Source organism: Bombina bombina, chromosome 2 (genome assembly GCF_027579735.1).
Source record: "Bombina bombina isolate aBomBom1 chromosome 2, aBomBom1.pri, whole genome shotgun sequence".
In the NCBI taxonomy this organism is placed as follows: domain Eukaryota; kingdom Metazoa; phylum Chordata; class Amphibia; order Anura; family Bombinatoridae; genus Bombina; species Bombina bombina.
In genome coordinates this window covers 925,960,389-925,982,233 of record NC_069500.1, presented here as the reverse complement: position 1 = coordinate 925,982,233, position 21,845 = coordinate 925,960,389, and positions in this window count along the sequence as shown.

Sequence of the window (21,845 nt, the reverse complement as noted above, 5' to 3'; positions counted from 1 at the left end):
TACCAATTGAGCATCGTTTAAATGCCATGGTCTACCTGAGTTTTGTTTCTGACCATGTCCATCCCTTTATGATTGTAGTGTACCCATCTTCTGGTGGCTACTTCCAGTAGTATATTGCACCATGTCACAAAGCTCAAATCATCTAAAACTGGTTTCATGAACATGACAATGAGTTCACTGAACTCCAATGGCCCCCACAGTCACCAGATCTCAATCCAATAGAGCACCTTTGGGATGTGGTGGAACGGGAGATTTGCATCATGGATGTGCAGCTGACAAATCTGAAGAACTGTGTGATGCTATCTTGTCAATATGGACCAAAATATCTGAGGAATGTTTCCAACACCTTGTTGAATCTATGCCACGAAGAATTAAGGCAGTTCTGAAGGCAAAAGGGGGTCCAACCTGGTAGTAGCAAGGTGTACCTAATAAAGTGGCCGGTGAGTGTATATTTACTGGGAATACACAGTCCCCATAGACTGCAATGTAAAGGCACTTTTCAGTGCCGTTTTTTTCTAACATCCCACAACCGCCAACTTTAGCCCCCATAAACTTGTAATGGCTGGATATTTATTGCGTCCTTGTAAACAGGCGAATTTGCCTGTTTTGCGGAAGTGCAATAAATTAGCACTCCACTGGTAATCTAGCCCTATATTTCTAGAATGCCACCATGCACCTATAGCAACCCTCTCATTTGTGTATGCGAAATAGCCAAGACATGTTTCTCTCAAGCCAGTGAAACTTCATAACCAGAACAAATCAGACACCAAAATAATTTACAATCACAAACATTTTATTAAACCGTTATACAAACATGCTTCTGAAGTGTCCACTCTGTAATTATTGTTTTCACGCATTGCTAGAGGAATAACTTGTATTGTCCACTAACAAATCTGTAGACAATGGTAATGAAGCTATGCTCAATGAATTTCGAACATGATCTAATCTCTACAACCTCATAAAAAACTTAAAACCCAAGTAGTACACTAGGCACTCTTTACTTTTCAATTAAAAAAACATTTTACATTTAATTGTTTTTAAATTTACTCACAAATCATCATTTACATCATCCAGGGTACACTTAAATATTCTTTCAAAATGAAAGGCAGTCACTGGTAATTTTTTACCTTCCAACTTAAAGGGATATTCCAGCCAAAAGTGGAAACCACATGGGTGCATTTCTGTATTGAACAGAAGCAATTTTGTAATATACATGTATTAGCAAAAATGCTTCTAATAAAAGCTATAGCTGTTACAAAAGTGTATTTATGTATGCACCATGCACCAGCATTTTAAACACAGCACTCAGAGAGCCTAAGGTGCTTGTACCATCTGGTAATGACTCAATTTGTTAATTGCTGACATGATACAAGCCCAAATGATGATCTGAGCAGCTGCAGTATTAAAATGTGGGTGCAGTGACAATATCTAGTTATGCTTCACATGCACGTGCCGAGAAAAATGTTAACACTGGGGGCGGAGCCAGCCATCGCCCGATATGGCTGCCAAAAGCTAAAGCTCCGTACAAACAGGCTCTTCCTGAGCAATTTCCAGAGGCACACACCGATGTAAAAGTCCCCAACTTGGAAGATATAGCCACCGGAACACCCAGAAGCAAATGTGAAGCCGGTCCGGAGCGCAACATACGCACGAAGCAGGCTCAGATATATAGAAGAGTGCGTGGCGCGTCTCCCGACTAGGCCCAACTGCGCAATACAAACCCTGCAGCACGACCAGCGAAACAACAAGCGGCACATATGCAGGTAACTACCAGCAATAAAACCACTCACTCTATGCTCTCCAGAGCCTCCTACACCACAGAAAAGAACTAAATGAGATGGCAGGGATTGCAGATTAAACTATGAGACGCAGATGTAGGGGGATAAGTAATCAACACTAGGGATTACAAGCTACCCTTGAAACGATACCTAGAGGCATGTAACAACAGCACATCCGAACCTGAAAACCTCAAACAACACAGGCAGCTCATAAAAAAAAAAAAAAAAGGGGAGAAAAAAGCAATTGATCACAGCACAGCAAATCTCACTGAGACAGGCTCAGCTTTTCCTTAAAGCAGCATCACAGAGGCATTACAAGTAAGAACAGAGCACAATAGCAGTATTAACCTCAAGAACCACTACTCCTTATACAGGTTAATGCCATATTCTGCTCGCCACTATTTAAAACCTTCATAACTGGTAGTGCCACTTACATCACCATGTCCTCAAAAAGACTGCCTAAACAAGATAAAAACACAAAAAGCCACACAACAACGGCATCAAAACTTAACAATTTTTTTAAGGTACTTGAGGATCCAGAACCAGAATCCCCTACATCCCTAGATTCCACAGACATGACTATAGAAACAGGACTGCACGCTCAAAACCCTGAAACAAGTGAACCCCTCACTAGAGCGGACATTAACAATCTCCCCACAAAAGCAGACTTCGCCTCCCTCATCTCCCAAGTGGGCAAAATGATTAAAGACGGTCTAAAGGACGTTAAAAAAGATATATCGGAACTAGGGGAAAGGGTAATGCATATGGAGGAAGATGTAGATCAACTGCAAAATGGAACTGATTTATGCAACAGAGCCCTGGAAATGCAAGACACACTGATTCAACAAATGCAGCTCCAGCTGGAAGACCTCGACAACCGAGGACGACGCAATAACCTCAGGGTCAGAGGAGTACCTGAAAAAATAAATACGTCCCAAATACCACAATACCTACAAGGCCTTTTTCAGCTACTTTTAAAAAGCACGGAGCCACCAAACATGTCCATAGAGAGAGCACATAGGGCCCTAAGGCCTAAACCACCGGAGGGAAAACCTCCCAGAGACATTATTCTGAAAATGCAGCTCTTCACTGATAAAGAAAAAATCATGGAGGCCTCAAGAAAACTACGCCAAATAACATTCGACGGAGACAATATCCAGATATATGCCGATTTAAGCTCTATCACTTTAAATAGAAGAAGAGAAGCAAGATACCTAACATTGCACCTGCAAGAACTGAAAATTCCATATCGATGGGGTTTTCCATTTAGTATAAAAGTCTTACAGGGCTCACAAATAGCGATCTACAGAACGCCAGATGATCTAGAGGGCTTTTGCAAACAGCTCAACATCCCCCAACCCACCCTACCACTACTGGATAAATCACCGCCACTGAAGGAGACAAGCTCCACTGACAACCCCAAGCCGCAAAGAAACGCCTGGAATAGAATAGGAAGGAAGAGACCTCAACAATTCACAAATTCTACAGACTCGGACTTAAACAACACCTGAGACTCTTTATTTGTTGCAAGTAAAACAAGTTTATTTCACAAAATTATTTTTATCCTGTAAGTTACAAAGTAAATCCACCTGAGCTAGTAAACACCTCTAACCAGGTTGGTCGTATAAACGCCTAGACGCGTGAGTATGCTTTATATTACTGTAAAACTATTACCATGTTTTTTCCTTTTTATACTTTGAAACCGGTATGGTCAAAAATGTGCACAACACTAAATCATTAATCATATGTTAAAAGGAAGTAGCCGATACTCCCAGGTTCATGTATATTTATGAACGGGGTAGTATCCCCTTGGTTTATTTATATTGTGTATGTAATTATGCAATGGTTTTGTTTTCACTTTACGTTTGTAAGTTAACTGTTCGTTTATTTTTTTACACTGGATACATGCTTAGCAACTACACTATATTGAAAACTGTATTGCAATGGCGGAGCGAGTTCAGACACAATATCCCACAAAATCTACTAACCCAAATAGCACTTAGCCGGGGATTGCTTAGAAGGCAGACACAGACTAACTACGCGTTTAGATGGCGGTAAGAAACCTTAACATACTAACACAAAACGCCAAAGGCCTTAATTCCCAAACAAAGAGATCAATAGCACTAAATTGGTTCGCTAAACATAAGAATGAGATTATATTTATCCAGGAAACCCACTTTAGACACCAAGAGGAACCTAAATTCACATCAAAGCACTATCCAACGAGCCACTTCTGCTCACACACTCTTAAAAAAAAGAACGGAGTAGGGATACTACTACACAAGTCGATCCATATTCGCAACATTACCACGCACACAGACCCGGAGGGCAGATTCCTGATACTAGTGGGTGACCTCTTTAACAAGCCAGTGACTTTAGCGAATATATACGCCCCGAATAAGGGACAAGCGACATTTTTTAAAAAAATCACAGGAAAGTTGCTGGAGGTAGCAAGGGGAACTACTATCATGGCAGGCGACTTCAATATAACGCTTAACCCTAAAATAGACTGCTCATTGACCAGGAGTTACCAATCTCAACACACAATCAAAACAGTATCACAATGCCTTAGATCCTCCTCATTGCTAGACGTATGGAGAATACAACACCCGACACAAAAATCATACACTTTCTTCTCTAATCCAAATAAGACGTACTCGAGACTAGACTACATCTGTATTGACCAGATGGGACTGACACTAACTAGGGACACCAGCATCACACCAACACCATGGTCGGATCATGCATCTGTATCTATGACTCTCGACTGGCCTGACAGACCGACGATAAACTATAACTGGAGACTTGATGATACCCTCCTGCTCCAACCCCAAATTCTAGATAAGGTAACCACAACGCTGTCTGAATACTTTCATTTCAATAACACATCTCAATCATCCCCAGGAGTGGTCTGGGAAGCCCATAAAGCGGTAGTGAGAGGGGAGTTTATCAAGCAAAAAGCTATCTTAATCAAAACACGAAATAGGGAATCCAAACACCTAATTCACCAACTCAAGGAAGCTGAAAACGCCCATATGCAAACACCAGATTCAACAGAAACGCTTGCATCCCTCACTAAAGCCAGAGCTAACTTAAATAGGCATCTATCAGAAGAAGCACATAAGAAAGCTTACTACCTAAAGAAGCTATACTTCATAGAAGGAAACAAGGCAGGCCCTTTACTAACCAAAGCATTAAAAAAAAAACAATTAGCCAACTACATTCACAAGATGCTCGACATCAATAACAAAGAACATTACGACTGCAAAGAGATAGCCAATATATTCAGTAACTATTACTGATCCTTATACAACATCCCCTCGGTAGACCCTGCACAGCTCTCCACACCTATAGAAGAATACCTGAATAAAGCCCAGTTACCAACCATAACTGACACAGAGGCTAAAGCCCTAGAAGAACCTATCACAGAACGAGAAGTGGCAATAGCTATCAAAAACCTCCCAACACGTAAAAGTCCAGGCCCAGACGGCCTAACGAACGCTTACTATAAACAGAACCAACAAATCTTAGTCCCCCATTTAACTAAATTATTCAACTCCCTGGATGAGGAGGGACACCTAACACAGCAGCTATTAGAGGCCCATATCACAGTAATCCACAAAGAGGGTAAACCTATGTCAGACCCTAGCAGTTACCGCCCAATTTCCCTCCTAAATGGGGACATTAAAATCTACGCTAAAATATTGGCGAGTAGGATAAACTCGGTCCTGCCAAATATAGTACACCTAGACCAAGCAGGTTTTGTTCCGCTCAGGGAGGCCAGGGACAACACAATTAGAACCATACATATAATAGACTACGCCAACTCGCACAATATTCCTATGTTCCTGGTATCCACTGACGCGGAAAAGGCCTTCGACAGGGTGGCCTGGCCTTTTCTCAGAAGTACACTCCAGCACTTTGGCTTCCGTAGCCACATGATAAATAGAATCTTTCAGCTTTATTCAGATCCCTCAGCAAAAGTTAGGGTTAATGGAGTACTTTCAAATAGCTTTAAAATTGCAAACGGCACGAGGCAGGGATGCCCACTCTCGCCAATCCTATTTGTTCTCATTATGGAAGCTTTAGCATCTCATATCAGAGCTAACCCAAATATCATGGGAATACCCATAGGTCCCAACCACTATAAATTATCAATGTTCGCGGACGACGTCCTACTTACATTATCATCCCCATCACGCACCATACCAGCCCTCATGAAAGAGTTTGAAATCTTTAGCCAGTTATCCAATTTCCTGATCAATGGGCAGAAGTCAGAGATCCTAAACATCTCCCTCCCACGTAGAGAAGTGCAGATCGCTAAGGACCTATGCCCCTATAAAATAAATAACTCACAATTAAAGTACTTAGGCATCCAACTAACACCTAAAATACTGCATCTTTTCAAGGCAAACTATGAACCCCTACAAACACAAATACAGCACACCCTACAAAATTGGCGAGACAAACCCCTATCGTGGTGGGGTAGAATCCAAGCCATAAAAATGTCGATCTTGCCGAAAATACTGTACATAATGGAAACAATACTTATTACTCTCCCCAAGACCTACCTCCAGCAGCTCCAAAGACACATCAACTCATTTGTATGGGGAAGATTAAAACCACGTATAAATGCAGCCACGCTATTCCGACCTTTAAGGGAGGGGGGATTGGGGGTCCCCCAACTAGAAACATACTACCACTCGGTAACACTTCAACACATTCTAGACTGGCATAATAAGAGCACAGTCAAAGCCTGGGTATCCATAGATTCCCAGATACTAAGAGCTCCGCAACCAGGTCCCATTTGCTGGATCCCCAAAAACCTAAGGCCGCCTCCATGCTCCTCATCACCTATATATAGACACATTTTTGAAGCATGGGATCAGCTAGTTCAGAAATACCCAACATTGTCCTCACAACAATCACCCCTCACACCTATTTCTCCAAATATGGAACTCACGGGTGGCTATGAACCCCTGCGAAACACCAAAGTTACATGGGAGCTCACCGACTCAGTACCTATACTCTCACTACTAGACAACCGCAAACTGAAACCTAGAGACAGTTTATCAAACACACTGAAGGGAGCGTTCACCTCATGGTTGAAATACTCCCAACTAAATCATTTTATCCACAACAACCGATTTAGAGAAGATTTGGTGAGACTACCCACTCCCTTTGAACAATTATGCTTGCTAGAGATTCCCTTTAAGGGAACCCTGTCCCAAGCCAAAAAGATCCTCGAAAATGCTAAACAACCATCCCCCCCATTATACACGACACAATGGCACCACGACCTAAATATACGACTAGAAGAGAAAGACTGGCAGATACTCTACAACAACACACGTAAGTCATCCACCTCTACCAGACTCATTGAAATGAACTTTAAGATTCTCATGCGCTGGTACTTAACACCCCATAGATTACACAAGATCTACCCTGCCTCAACAGCGCTTTGCTGGAGAGGATGCGTGTGTGTATTGTTTGTGTGTGTATGTGTTGTGTGTGTGTTTTGTGCATACAGTATGTGTGTTGCGCGTGTATTGTGTGAGTATTCTGTGTGTGTTGTATGCATTGTGTGTCTTGTGTGCATGTGTATATGTGTTTGTGTGTTGTGTGCGTGTGGTGTGTGTGTTGTGTGTGTGTATATTCTTTTCATAAATATTCTTTATATTTTAATTTTCATTTGTAATTTTTGTTTATTGGAAAATAAATATTTAGAATATAAACTTTGGTGCTTTTGTATAAGATTATAAATGAAAAGCATGAAAGAACAAAAAAACACTGTCACTATTCACAATAAACATGTTTTTACTTTTTGCATTCTAAATGATGTTAGACATCATCGTCAGTATTAAATCCATTTTATCTATGTTGGTATGCAGAAATTCCTTGCAAAAAGCCTGTTTTTATTTTTTTTACCATGTTTACCTTATCAAAGTGTAAAAAAATTGTCCTGATGCTCTGATTACATTGCATATGTAATACAGGTGTCTTAATGTGAATTTAGACTTTAATGAATTAAAGACCAGTATCGAAGATGAATCCAGCTTCTAACAATCGTTGTGTTGCCCCACGAGCTGGACGCCAAAGGGGGCACACGATTAGAGCACGCCAGGTTTGTCATCAATCTGCTAAACAAAGCTGGAGCTGCGGGCACAGGATCAGTGTTATGTTTACCATAACTCAAAGGTAAGTATTTTTAAAAATCAGCATCTTTGTAAAGTTTAATGAATTAAAATGCCCCTGTTTTTAAGATTATTATTTGGTACTGACCTTTAATTCATTAAAGTTTTCATTCATTTTAACTCAAGATAATGCATTGGAAAACCATAGAAAAATAAGTTAGAAATTACACAAGTTAAAGGGACAGTAACCCTATAAAATAATGTTATATAATTCTGCACATAGTGCAAAATTATATAACATTATATTAGCGCTAGCTTTATGCAATTTAATATTGCCTGTGAATTTTTATTAAAAAAGACTGTTTTTCAGACCCGCTCTCTGTGCTCTTCTGAGCGGGTCTGTTTTTATCACAGAGCGCATCTGGCCAGCTGTCTAGTCACAGCCCGACCCGACCGCGCCATTACACTCAGTGCAGCTCGCTCCCGCTGTCAGACAGAGCAGGAGCGAGCTGCACTGAGTGTAATGGCGCGGTCGGGCCGGGCTGTGACTACACAACTGGCCAGATGCGCTCTGTGATAAAAACAGACCCGCTCAGAAGAGCAGTCTTTTTTAATAAAAATACACAGGTAATATTAGATTGCATAAAGCTAGCGCTAATATAATGTTATATAATTCTGCACTATGTGCAGAATTATATAACATTATTTTATAGGTTTACTGGCCCTTTAAATCTAATTTATCACAAAGCAAGAACTAATGGTAGTTTATCACCATGTTTGACATATCTACCCTATGAGATCTTTTTTACCAATGTGGTCTAGAATAATAAACTGTGTAACACAGAATATCAAAGCTCATAGTAATATAATATAGGTGAATTTGCAACAAGGTAAGATCCCAGGGACTCAGGATTACTCTATAGTGCATTTTATCTGCTTAACTCTTCTTTCTGAACTAATCCTCTCTTCATTTGCTACACATTTCTCTGCATCCAGCTCTTCCCTGTAGATACAGTATATTTGTGTATGAAATAGGTTTGGGCTTAAGCGCCGTTAGGACAGCATGGAACTTCCTAGCTGTTTGGCTGTTCTGAAGCCACACCCATTTCCTAAATGGGATTGTGTTCTGGAGAGCGAGCCTAACGTCATAGGCACTCCTCCCTTACCCAATCCCATAATTGAAATCATGCAATCGCATGAACGATCGCGTGATTTCAATTTGTACTTATTTGTTTACATCAGAACTTTGTTAAATCCTGGCAGGAAAGGGTTAAAGTATCTATTTGTTTTAAAGGGAAATAAAAGTGCAAATAGGAAATGATCTAATGTGTTAGAACATTTTTTTTATTGTTTTGCTGTCTACACATAACTATGTGTTTAACCCTTGAAATGGAAATTAAAAACATAGTAAGAGTCAGCTGCAGAGCAGCAATACACTACTCCAACCTAGCTGAACATCTGGTGAGCCAGTGACAAGAGACAAATGCATGTATCATATTTTTAGCCACATAGTCCATTGCTGCTACTGAGCATGTGAACTTTTGCTTTTCAACAACATATATATTTAACAACAGTCTGTCGGACCTGATCCGACAGTGCGGATCATGTCCGACAGACCTCGCTGAAAGTGGAGAGCAATACGTTCTCCGTATTTAGCATTGCACCAGCAGCTCTTGTGAGCTGCTGGTGCAACGGCGCCCCCTGCAGATTCTAGGCCAATCGGGGGTGTCAATCAACCCGAACGTACTCGATCGGGTTGATTTGTAGCGATGTCTGTCCGCCTGCTCAGAGCAGGTGGACAGGGTTATGGAGCAGCGGTATTTAGACCGCTGCTTCATAACTGGTGTTTCTGGCGAGCCTGCAGATAGATAGGCCCCATAGAAAGAAAATAAAGAAAATCTGATAATAGAAGTGAATTTAAAAGTGTCAAAATGACATTCTCTACCTGAACCATGAAAGTTTAATTTTAACTTTCATATCAGTTTATATAATAAACGTTTTACAATTGTTCATGTGTCCATTTGAAAAGTATTTTCAAACGTGTTTTTTTAACACCCCTGCTAAGGCCAATGTTATATTCCAATAATTATAATTAAAAAATGGCTTTACATATAAACACCTGCAAACCACAGAGCCCTTTTTACTGTATCTGTGATGTAAAGCCTGCTGATTTGCCTGTTATTTATGGAATTATATGGTTGTGAAATGCAGTATATAATACACCGGGGAAAACAACACACTTATGTGTTTTTTAATAAAAAAAAAACTTCTACAATAGGAGATAAAATATGATATTCAATCCCAATAAAATGTTGAAAGAAAACCTTTCCGTAAATATTTTTTTTCTCAAAGTAACATCTTGTATATTGCCTAGTATATTCAATACATTAGGTTTATCCCTTATTTACATTAATAAAGTGAACTTAGAAATGATTTACATTTTAACAATGCCTATTATCTTGATGAAAGTAAACTACTAAATTTACATAGGCCTAGATTTGGAGTTCGGCGGTAAAAGGGCTGTTAACGCTCCGCGGGCTTTTTTCTGGCCGCACCATAAATTTAACTCTGGTATCGAGAGTTTAATCAAATGCTGCGTTAGGCTCCAAAAAAGGAGCGTAGAGCATTTTTACCGCAAATGCAACTCTCGATACCAGAGTTGCTTACGGACGCGGCCGGCCTCAAAAACGTGCTCGTGCACGATTCTCCCATAGGAAACAATGGGGCTGTTTGAGCTGAAAAAAAACCTAACACCTGCAAAAAAGCAGCGTTCAGCTCCTAACGCAGCCCCATTGTTTCCTATGGGGAAACACTTCCTACGTCTGCACCTAACACTCTAACATGTACCCCGAGTCTAAACACCCCTAACCTTACACTTATTAACCCCTAATCTGCGGCCCCCGCTATCGCTGACCCCTGCATATTTTTTTTAACCCCTAATCTGCCGCTCCGTAAACCGCCGCCACCTACGTTATCCCTATGTACCCCTAATCTGCTGCCCTAACATCGCCGACCCCTATATTATATTTATTAACCCCTAATCTGCCCCCCTCAACGTCGCCGACACCTGCCTACACTTATTAACCCCTAATCTGCCGAGCGGACCTGAGCGCTACTATAATAAAGTTATGAACCCCTAACCCGCCTCACTAACCCTATCATAAATAGTATTAACCCCTAATCTGCCCTCCCTAACATCGCCGACACCTAACTTCAATTATTAACCCCTAATCTGCCGACCGGAGCTCACCGCTATTCTAAAAAATTGATTAACCCCTAAAGCTAAGTCTAACCCTAACACTAACACCCCCCTAAGTTAAATATAATTTTTATCTAACGAAATAAATTAACTCTTATTAAATAAATGATTCCTATTTAAAGCTAAATACTTACCTGTAAAATAAACCCTAATATAGCTAGAATATAAATTATAATTATATTATAGCTATTTTAGGATTAATATTTATTTTACAGGCAAGTTTGTAATTATTTTAACCAGGTACAATAGCTATTAAATAGTTAAGAACTATTTAATAGTTACCTAGTTAAAATAATAACAAATTTACCTGTAAAATAAATCCTAACCTAAGATATAATTAAACCTAACACTACCCTATCAATAAAATAATTAAATAAACTACCTACAATTACCTACAATTAACCTAACACTACACTATCAATAAATTAATTAAACACAATTCCTACAAATAAATACAATTAAATAAACTAGCTAAAGTACAAAAAATAAAAAAGAACTAAGTTACAAAAAATAAAAAAATATTTACAAACATAAGAAAAATATTACAACAATTTTAAACTAATTACACCTACTCTAAGCCCCCTAATAAAATATCAAAGCCCCCCAAAATAAAAAATTCCCTACCCTATTCTAAATTAAAAAAGTTACAAGCTCTTTTACCTTACCAGCCCTGAACAGGGCCCTTTGCGGGGCATGCCCCAAGAATTTCAGCTCTTTTGCCTGTAAAAGAATAAATACAATACCCCCCCCCCAACATTACAACCCACCACCCACATACCCCTAATCTAACCCAAACCCCCCTTAAATAAACCTAACACTAAGCCCCTGAAGATCTTCCTACCTTGTCTTCACCATACCAGGTTCACCGATCCGTCCTGAAGAGCTCCTCCGATGTCCTGATCCAAGCCCAAGCGGGGGCTGAAGAGGTCCATGATCCGGTCAAAGTCTTCATCCAAGCGGGGCAGAAGAGGATCTTCCATCCGATTGAAGTCATCATCCAGGCGGCATCTTCTATGGTCTTCCATCCGGAGCGAAGCGGCAGGATCCTGAAGACCTCCAGCGCGGAACATCCATCCGGACCGACGACTGAACGACGAATGACTGTTCCTTTAAGGGACGTCATCCAAGATGGCGTACCTCGAATTCCGATTGGCTGATAGGATTCTATCAGCCAATCGGAATTAAGGTAGGAATTTTCTGATTGGCTGATGGAATCAGCCAATCAGAATTAAGTTCAATCCGATTGGCTGATCCAATCAGCCAATCAGATTGAGCTCGCATTCTATTGGCTGTTCCGATCAGCCAATAGAATGCAAGCTCAATCTGATTGGCTGATTGGATCGGCCAATCGGATTGAACTAGATTCTGATTGGCTGATTCCATCAGCCAATCAGAAAATTCCTACCTTAATTCCGATTGGCTGATAGAATCCTATCAGCCAATCGGAATTCGAGGGACGCCATCTTGGATGACGTCCCTTAAAGGAACAGTCATTCGTCGTTCAGTCGTCGGTCCGGATGGATGTTCCGCGCTGGAGGTCTTCAGGATCCTGCCGCTTCGCTCCGGATGGAAGACCATAGAAGATGCCGCCTGGATGATGACTTCAATCGGATGGAAGATCCTCTTCTGCCCCGCTTGGATGAAGACTTTGACCGGATCATGGACCTCTTCAGCCCCCGCTTGGGCTTGGATCAGGACATCGGAGGAGCTCTTCAGGACGGATCGGTGAACCTGGTATGGTGAAGACAAGGTAGGAAGATCTTCAGGGGCTTAGTGTTAGGTTTATTTAAGGGGGGTTTGGGTTAGATTAGGGGTATGTGGGTGGTGGGTTGTAATGTTGGGGGGGGGGTATTGTATTTATTCTTTTACAGGCAAAAGAGCTGAAATTCTTGGGGCATGCCCCGCAAAGGGCCCTGTTCAGGGCTGGTAAGGTAAAAGAGCTTGTAACTTTTTTAATTTAGAATAGGGTAGGGAATTTTTTATTTTGGGGGGCTTTGTTATTTTATTAGGGGGCTTAGAGTAGGTGTAATTAGTTTAAAATTGTTGTAATATTTTTCTTATGTTTGTAAATATTTTTTTATTTTCTGTAACTTAGTTCTTTTTTATTTTTTTGTACTTTAGCTAGTTTATTTAATTGTATTTATTTGTAGGAATTGTGTTTAATTAATGTATTGATAGTGTAGTGTTAGGTTAATTGTAGGTAATTGTAGGTAGTTTATTTAATTATTTTATTGATAGGGTAGTGTTAGGTTTAATTATATCTTAGGTTAGGATTTATTTTACAGGTAAATTTGTTATTATTTTAACTAGGTAACTATTAAATAGTTCTTAACTATTTAATAGCTATTGTACCTGGTTAAAATAATTACAAAGTTGCCTGTAAAATAAATATAAATCCTAAAATAGCTATAATATAATTATAATTTATATTGTAGCTATATTAGGATTTATTTTACAGGTAAGTATTTAGCTTTAAATAGGAATCATTTATTTAATAAGAGTTAATTTATTTCGTTAGATAAAAATTATATTTAACTTAGGGGGGTGTTAGTGTTAGGGTTAGACTTAGCTTTAGGGGTTAATCAATTTTTTAGAATAGCGGTGAGCTCCGGTCGGCAGATTAGGGGTTAATAATTGAAGTTAGGTGTCGGCGATGTTAGGGAGGGCAGATTAGGGGTTAATACTATTTATGATAGGGTTAGTGAGGCGGATTAGGGGTTAATAACTTTATTATAGTAGCGCTCAGGTCCGCTCGGCAGATTAGGGGTTAATATGTGTAGGCAGGTGTCGGCGACGTTGAGGGGGGCAGATTAGGGGTTAATAAATATAATATAGGGGTCGGCGATGTTAGGGCAGCAGATTAGGGGTACATAAGGATAACGTAGGTGGCGGCGATTTGCGGTCGGAAGATTAGGGGTTAATTATTTGAAGTAGCTGGCGGCGACGTTGTGGGGGGCAAGTTAGGGGTTAATAAATATAATATAGGGGTCGGCGGGGTTAGGGGCAGCAGATTAGGGGTACATAAGTATAACGTAGGTGGCGGTCGGCAGATTAGGGGTTAAAAATTTTAATCGAGTGGCGGCGATGTGGGGGGACCTCGGTTTAGGGGTACATAGGTAGTTTATGGGTGTTAGTGTACTTTAGGGTACAGTAGTTAAGAGTTTTATGAACCGGCGTTAGCCAGAAAGCTCTTAACTCCTGCTATTTTAATGTCGGCTGGAATCTTGTCGTTAGAGCTCTAACGCTCACTTCAGAAACGACTCTAAATACCAGCGTTAGAAAGATCCCATTGAAAAGATAGGCTACGCAAATGGCGTAGGGGGATCTGCGGTATGGAAAAGTCGCGGCTGAAAAGTGAGCGTTAGACCCTTTAATCACTGACTCCAAATACCAGCGGGCGGCCAAAACCAGCGTTAGGAGCCTCTAACGCTGGTTTTGACGGCTACCGCCGAACTCCAAATCTAGGCCTAAGAAATTAAAGATCTCTAGTGAGAACACAGATCTCCCAAATTATTGTTATCCTACAGTGATAATGAACTGAGATATGCAGACGTACCCAGTTTCATAAGGTACCATAGGAATTGAGATGTTTCTTTTTCTAACTTGAGATTTCTTTTTTATAGAACCTGGGTAAAATAGTAAAAATATGATTCTTGAGGTGTTTAAATTGAAAGTTAATTGAGAAGAGTGTGCCCCAATTGCATGACAGAATCTGTGCCCCAATTCCATGATTTTAAAAATGCAAATTACAAAAGCTACTCCATCTTTACCATCTATTATCCATCTATCAGTAATGGCCTGCCCAGCATTCCTCATAGTATTATTCATTTAAAAAATGAACTATGTACACAACTTGACTTTCTAGCTAATATGGACATTATTTTTATAGGCACCTGGGGCCCATTGTTGATTTTGTAAATTGGAGCCTTAGGGGGGCATTAAACTCTCAATACAGATGGGGTATTTACTTGGGTTTATTGCCAATTAGAATGCTAATGATACCACCTTAGGGGCTTGGAATACATATGTAAATCTCATTTTATCTAAGCTTCTGATTCTTGCTGTCATATGCATGAGTATATTTTATGTACTTTATAAAATGCTATTTCAATATGCTAATGTTAGAAAAAGATGGAAGGCAAAGGACTTTAACATTCAGATACATACATATACAGGTCTAAAGATAGAAATGTGTATATATATATATATATATATATATATATATATTGTGCAAAGAAAGACACACATTGGGACATCAGCTATGTGGAACATCACTTAGTTGATGTAACCTCTCAGGAACCATCTTGCTTGTTTCTTTGGGACATTTGATAAAGATGCCAGTTAGGCATCGAAACGTCATGTTTACCCTTATTTTTTAATTCTTTGTACTATTAAAAGTTATTTTTTATTTTTATAGAAGACCAGTGAGTGCTGTCTTTTTTTGCACAATGGATATTCTTTTTTGACGTTGCAGCCTGGCTAGGCTGACCATATTTCCGCTTTAAGAAGGAACACATATGAAAAATACATATGTGAGGGTTCTTATACAAAACCATTTCTTTAAACAGCCCTAAAAACAGCCCTGACATATGTATTTTTCATATGTGTCCCTTTTTAAAGCGGCAATATGGTCAGCCTAACCCTGGCAGATGCTTTAAACTACATGGTGTGCAGTTCTAACCTGGACTTTGTTTATATATATATATATATATATATATATATATATATATATATATATATATATATATATATATATATATTTATATATATTAATGTCTATATATGTGTACATATATATTTATGTGTTTAAAGACATATATACACATGTAAACACATAAATACATATTTACATATTTACATACTGTGACAGGGTGAGAGGAGTGTATGTTAGCAGGAGATTGGAAAGGTCACTTTTTCCCCCTCTAACAAAGTGTTAATTTGTTAGTAGCTCACCACAGCTGATTCTGGTTAAATCATTTGGATCCTTTATAAGCAGTTCTGTAGAGGGTATCAGTGTCCAATTGTGCAGGCTACTCCAGAGAGGGAGGATTTGAGACCTTGCTGCATATCTGAATTTATAGCTGTTAGAAACAAGAGACTGGTGAGCAAACTTTGTTCTATTCTGCTTATTTTGATTTGTTTTGTTAACTGGGACCAGTTTAGCTGCCAAGTACTGGCTTGTAAGGAAATATTGCATGTATAGTTAGTCTCCTAAAAATGAGTAGGGTTTTGTTTGTTTTATGTTTGTTTTAAAGGGGAAGTACACCCCTTGTTTAAAACTGCTGATAAAAACAAAACAGCCTAAACCACTATATTTCATGCTGAAGTGACTATTCCTGCAAGGGCTTTGTCACAGTGGTGTCAGAAGTGGGATTGTCAGTGCCTGCTTTACTATTCTGGAAGCCTTAAAGGTACAGACCCACATAAATATGGAGGATGTTTTACAGGCCCTGTTGCAGTCTGCGTCTATACAACAAGAGACTGATTGTCAGGCTGCAGCATCAGTTGCAGCTCAGCAACAGTGTAACAGACTTTTAGCTTTACAAATTGGGACCCTGGCTGAGACCCAAAAAACAGGATCATGCCATGCTTTATGATGTTGTGCAGCGTATTACTGCTCAGGGAGCACCTACGCAAGCAGAAGGTGTGAATAGGATACGGGTAAGCGGCTGCTTACAGAAAATGACGTCAGAGTATGATGTGGCCACAAGACCAATGGGCAGAAATCATTGCTCCTTTTCTCCTCGGTGAAGCCCAAAAGGCTTATTATGACTAGGAAGAAGAAGCTGCTAGAGACTATACATGGTTAAAAGCTGAAATTCTCGCCAGACTGGGTGTAACATGTACAGTGAGAGCCCAGCGTTTCTATAACTGGCATTTTAACATGGGGAAAGCTCCCAGGTCTCAGATGTTTGACTTAATACATCTGGCATGAAAATGGCTGAGACCAGAGGCCCAAAGTCCTGCACAAATTGTTGAAATGCTAGTACTTGACAGATTCTTGTGAGAATTGCCCCGTGGCCTCCACGACTGGGTAGGACAAGGAAACCCCACTACATATGATTCTATGGTGGCTCAAGTGGAAAGATATCTTGTTGCCAGGGACCTTGAGAAAGCCTGTCCTATGCCATCTAAATTTTTTTCAGAATCTCTGAGACAACAAACTTTTAGGACCCAGAGGTCAGGAAACAAAACGGGTGAGACTGAAGCTGAACTAGCATATCGCTATCAGATAAACCACACTTTGCCAAGAGTGGATAGTTTGGGGAGGAACCCTTTAACCTACTTTGAGTGTGGTGCCAAAGGACATGTCAGTGCAGGATGCCCAAACCTACCAGAACCAATACAATGTGCCCTAGGAGAAGAACCATCAGACTTTTGTGGACTTATTTGCCTAGCAGGCATGGGAGAAAACATACACACCTTCCGGGTGTCAGTATGCTTTAATAAAAAAGACACAGAGGCTTTGGTGGACTCTGGCAGTGCCTTAACTCAAGTGTCAGGAGATTTAGTGGAACAATCACAGTTGCAAAAAAATAAGACAATAGGGGTACTGTGTATTCATGGGTGTACCGTTACTTATCCTACTGCTGTTATAAGTGTCTCTTTACTTGGGAAATGAATACAAATAACTGCTGTAGTGGTACCTAGGCTGCCCTATCCCTTGGTTATAGGAAGAAACTTTCCAGAGTTTCACACCCTAATACAGTCTCAACTTACTGCTAAACAAGGAGAGTCAGAGGTTGAAGCAGGGGATAAGAGTCTACATGAAGTTTTCCCTTTTATTCACCCTGATTTGTATGCATCCAGTCCCAAAAGGGGTAAATCTAGAAAAGAACGCAGGAAGAGTAAATACAGATTTAATAAAGCCCTTGATGAAGTTTTGTTAAATGACCAGGGAAAACGTAGTAATAAAGGCGTTGCCACTCAGAGCACAGAATCTGAAGTAGATCAGGGAAGGGAAATTACTGAAAATGTTCCCTGTAAACTAGACATTATTAGCAGTAGCTTTGGGTGAGAACAAGCTAATCAAACCTTGCTACACCATGCAAGGAGCAGGGTAGTAGTAGTTTAATGGAGCACCTGTAGAAGGTCAAACAAAAAGTGTATACCCATATTTTATGGTTAAAATGACCATCTGTACAGAGTAATATCAGAGGAAGGTCAAGAGATAGAACAGCTAGTTGTGCCTTCCTCTCATACTAGGAAGGTGCTAGATTTTGCACATTCACACCTTTTGGCTTTTGGGTGGACATCTGGGGGTAGAGAAAACTCAGGAAAGGGTCAGGAGTTTACGAAGAAATAAAGAGATATTGTGCTTCCTGCCCAGAATGCCAACTGTCATCCTCAAAACCCAAGTTAAGGGCTCCACTTATACCCCTCCCAATTATTGATGTACCATTTGATAGGATTGGGATGGACTTGGTAGGCCCATAGAGAAAGCTTGTGGTCATCAATACATTCTTGTTATTGTAGATTATGCAACTCGATACCCTGAGGGCATTCCACTACGTAAGGCTAATGCTAAAAATATTGCAAAAGAATTGGTACAAGTATTTTCACGGGTTGGGATCCCAAAGGAGATTTTAACTGACCAAGGTACTCTTTTCGTTTCCTGTCTCATGAAAGAGTTGTGCCAGTTATTTAAAATACAGGCTTTGAAAACCTTGGTATATCACCCACAGACAGATGGGCTAGTAGAGAGGTTTAACCGCACACTTAAGGGGATGTTAAGGAAAGTTGTTAGTAGAGATCGGAAGGATTGGGATCAACTTCTTCCTTACTTATTATTTGCAGTCCGTGAAATTCCCCAGAGCTCAACTGGTTTTTCTCATTTTGCACTTTTGTATGGTCGACATCCGAGAGGTATGTTGGACATACCTAAGGAAACTTGGGAGGAACAGGGAGTACTAGGTACTAATGTGGTGCAGCATATAGAGAAAATGCAGGAGCGAATGGCTCATATTTTCCCCCTGGTTCGCCAATATATGGAAAAAGCTCAGGATACTCAAAAATGTTATTATAATAAGAGTGCTACTGTAAGGCAATTTAAACAGGGTGACAGGGTAATGGTTTTGGTTCCTACAGCTGAGAGTAAGCTTTTGGCTCATTTGCAGGGACCTTATGAAATTATAGAAAAGGTAAACCCTGTGAATTATAAAGTTAGTCAGACTGACCAACGTAGGAAAGAGCAAATATTCCACATAAATCTTCTTAAGCCATGGAGGGATAGAGAAATATTACTAGCCCAGTTAGACAATACCGGGGCTGAGCCTCAAGTCTCAAAACAAGTAGTGACTATTTTACCAGAGCTAACACCTGAACAAGTAAAGGAAGTTAAGGAAATGGTGGAGAGGAATAAGGATGTTTTCTCGCCTATGCCAGGCAGAACACAAGACATTGCCCATGATATTATTACTGAGCCTGGAGTAACACTTAAATTAAAACCATACAGGAATCCTAAGGCAAAAAGGATGGCTGTACGAGCAGAGGTTAGGAAAATGCTTGAATTAGATGTGATAGAAGAATTGCATAGTAATTGGTCTAGCCCAATTGTTTTGGTACCTAAACCGCATGGTTCTATCCGATTTTGTAATGATTTTAGGAAATTAAATGAAGTGTCAAAGTTTGATGCCTACCCAATGCCACGGGTTGATGAACTGGTAGAGAGGCTAGCTAAGGCCAGATTTCTTTCTACATTGGATTTAACAAAAGGGTATTGGCAGATACCCCTCACTAAGCATGCCCGAGAGAAAACTGCCTTTGTAACCCCAGATGGTTTATTTCAATATAAGGTGATGCCCTTTGGTCTCCTTGGAGCTCCAGCCACTTTTCAGAGGCTCATGGATAAATTATTAAGACCTCATGCGCACTATGCTGCTGCATACTTGGATGATGTCATAATCCATAGCACAGACTGGGACTCTCATTTGCAGAAAGTAGACCAGTGGTAGACACCCTTAGGAAAGCTAGATTAACTGCCAACCCCTCCAAATGTTTTCTTGGATTGGCAGAGGCTAAGTATTTAGGTTAACTAGTGGGAAGGGGGTTAGTGAAACCCCAATTGAACAAGATAGGAGATATACAGAATTGGCACAGGCCTCTTAGGAAGAAGCAGGTTAGAGCCTTCTTGGGAATTGTTCGTACCCCATTTTGCGACCAGAGCTGCTCCTCTCACAAACCTAATTAAAGCCAGAAGTCCAGACACAGTAAGGTGGGACAGAGAGGCAGAGGAGGCCTTGATGGACCTTCGTTCAACATTGTGTCAGCAACCCGTCCTCATGGCACCTGACTTTGATAAAGAGTTTTTCTTACAGACAGATGCCTCTGAGGTCAGTTTGGGTGCTGTACTGTCACAGTACATAGGCGAGGAAGAACATCCAGTGCTATATCTAAGCAGGAAATTGTTGCCTCCAGAACAGCGCTATGATGTTATAGAAAAAGAGTGCTTAGCTATTAAGTGGGCTATGGAGACTCTAAAGTATTTTTTACTGGGAAGGCACTTCACCCTTGTCACTGACCATGCTCCGTTAAAATGGATGCACACCAACAGAGATAGAAACTCATGAGTCACTAGATGTTTTTTGTCCTTGCAACCATTTACTTTTGTAGTGAAGCTTAGAGCTGGTTTGCTCCATGGTAACGCTAATGCACTGTCTTGTGTGCTTGGGGTACTTGCAGCAGACGCTTCACACACTGGTGTTGCGCTAGGGAGGGGGATGTGTGACAGGGTGAGAGAAGGAGTGTATGTTAGCAGGAGATTGGAAAGGTCACTTTTTCCCCTCTAAAAAAGTGTTAATTTGTTAGTAGCTCACCACAGCTGATGCTGGTTTAATCATTTGCATCCTTTATAAGCAGTTCTGTAGAGGGAATCAGTGTCTCATTGTGCAGGCTACTCCAGAGAGGGAGGATTTGAGACCTTGCTGCATGTCTGAATTTATTGCTGGTAGAAACAAGAGACTGGTGAGCAAACTTTGTTTATTTGTTATTCTGCTTATTTTGATTTGTTTTGTTAACTGGGACCAGTTTAGCTGCCAAGTACTGGCTAGTAAGGAAATATTGCATGTATAGTTAGTCTCCTAAAAAGGAGTAGGATTTTGTTTGTTTTATGTTTGTTATCAAAGGGGAAGTACACCCCATGTTTAAAACTGCTGATAAAAATAAAAACGCCTAAACCACTATATTTCGTGCTGAAGTGACTATTCCTGCAAGGGCTATATATATATATATATATATATATATATATATATATATATATATATATTCAACATGTAGCAGAATAGGTTCTAAGTATTTTTAAATAGATATTCCTATATATGTATATATCTAAACCTATATCTAATCATGTATGTATATATATATATATATATATATATATATATATATAGTACCAAGAAACCATCAGAAATATTTATTTATGAATAAATAGAATATATTCTGCTATGTGAAGAACATTGGAATGTGAAATATTCATATTTCCATTTCAGGTTAGCGCACATGAGAACATTCAAACGGGTTTGCAGGAGAGTGTGTTTTTTTCCTCTTTTTATCCTCCATTGACTTCTATGGGGGAATACGTGAACGCGGATGTGATATTGTAAGTTCGGCTTTTTGCGCTCGTCAGGTTAGCGCGCGAGTGAAAACAGTTTACATATAACAGCAAAAAAGCATACA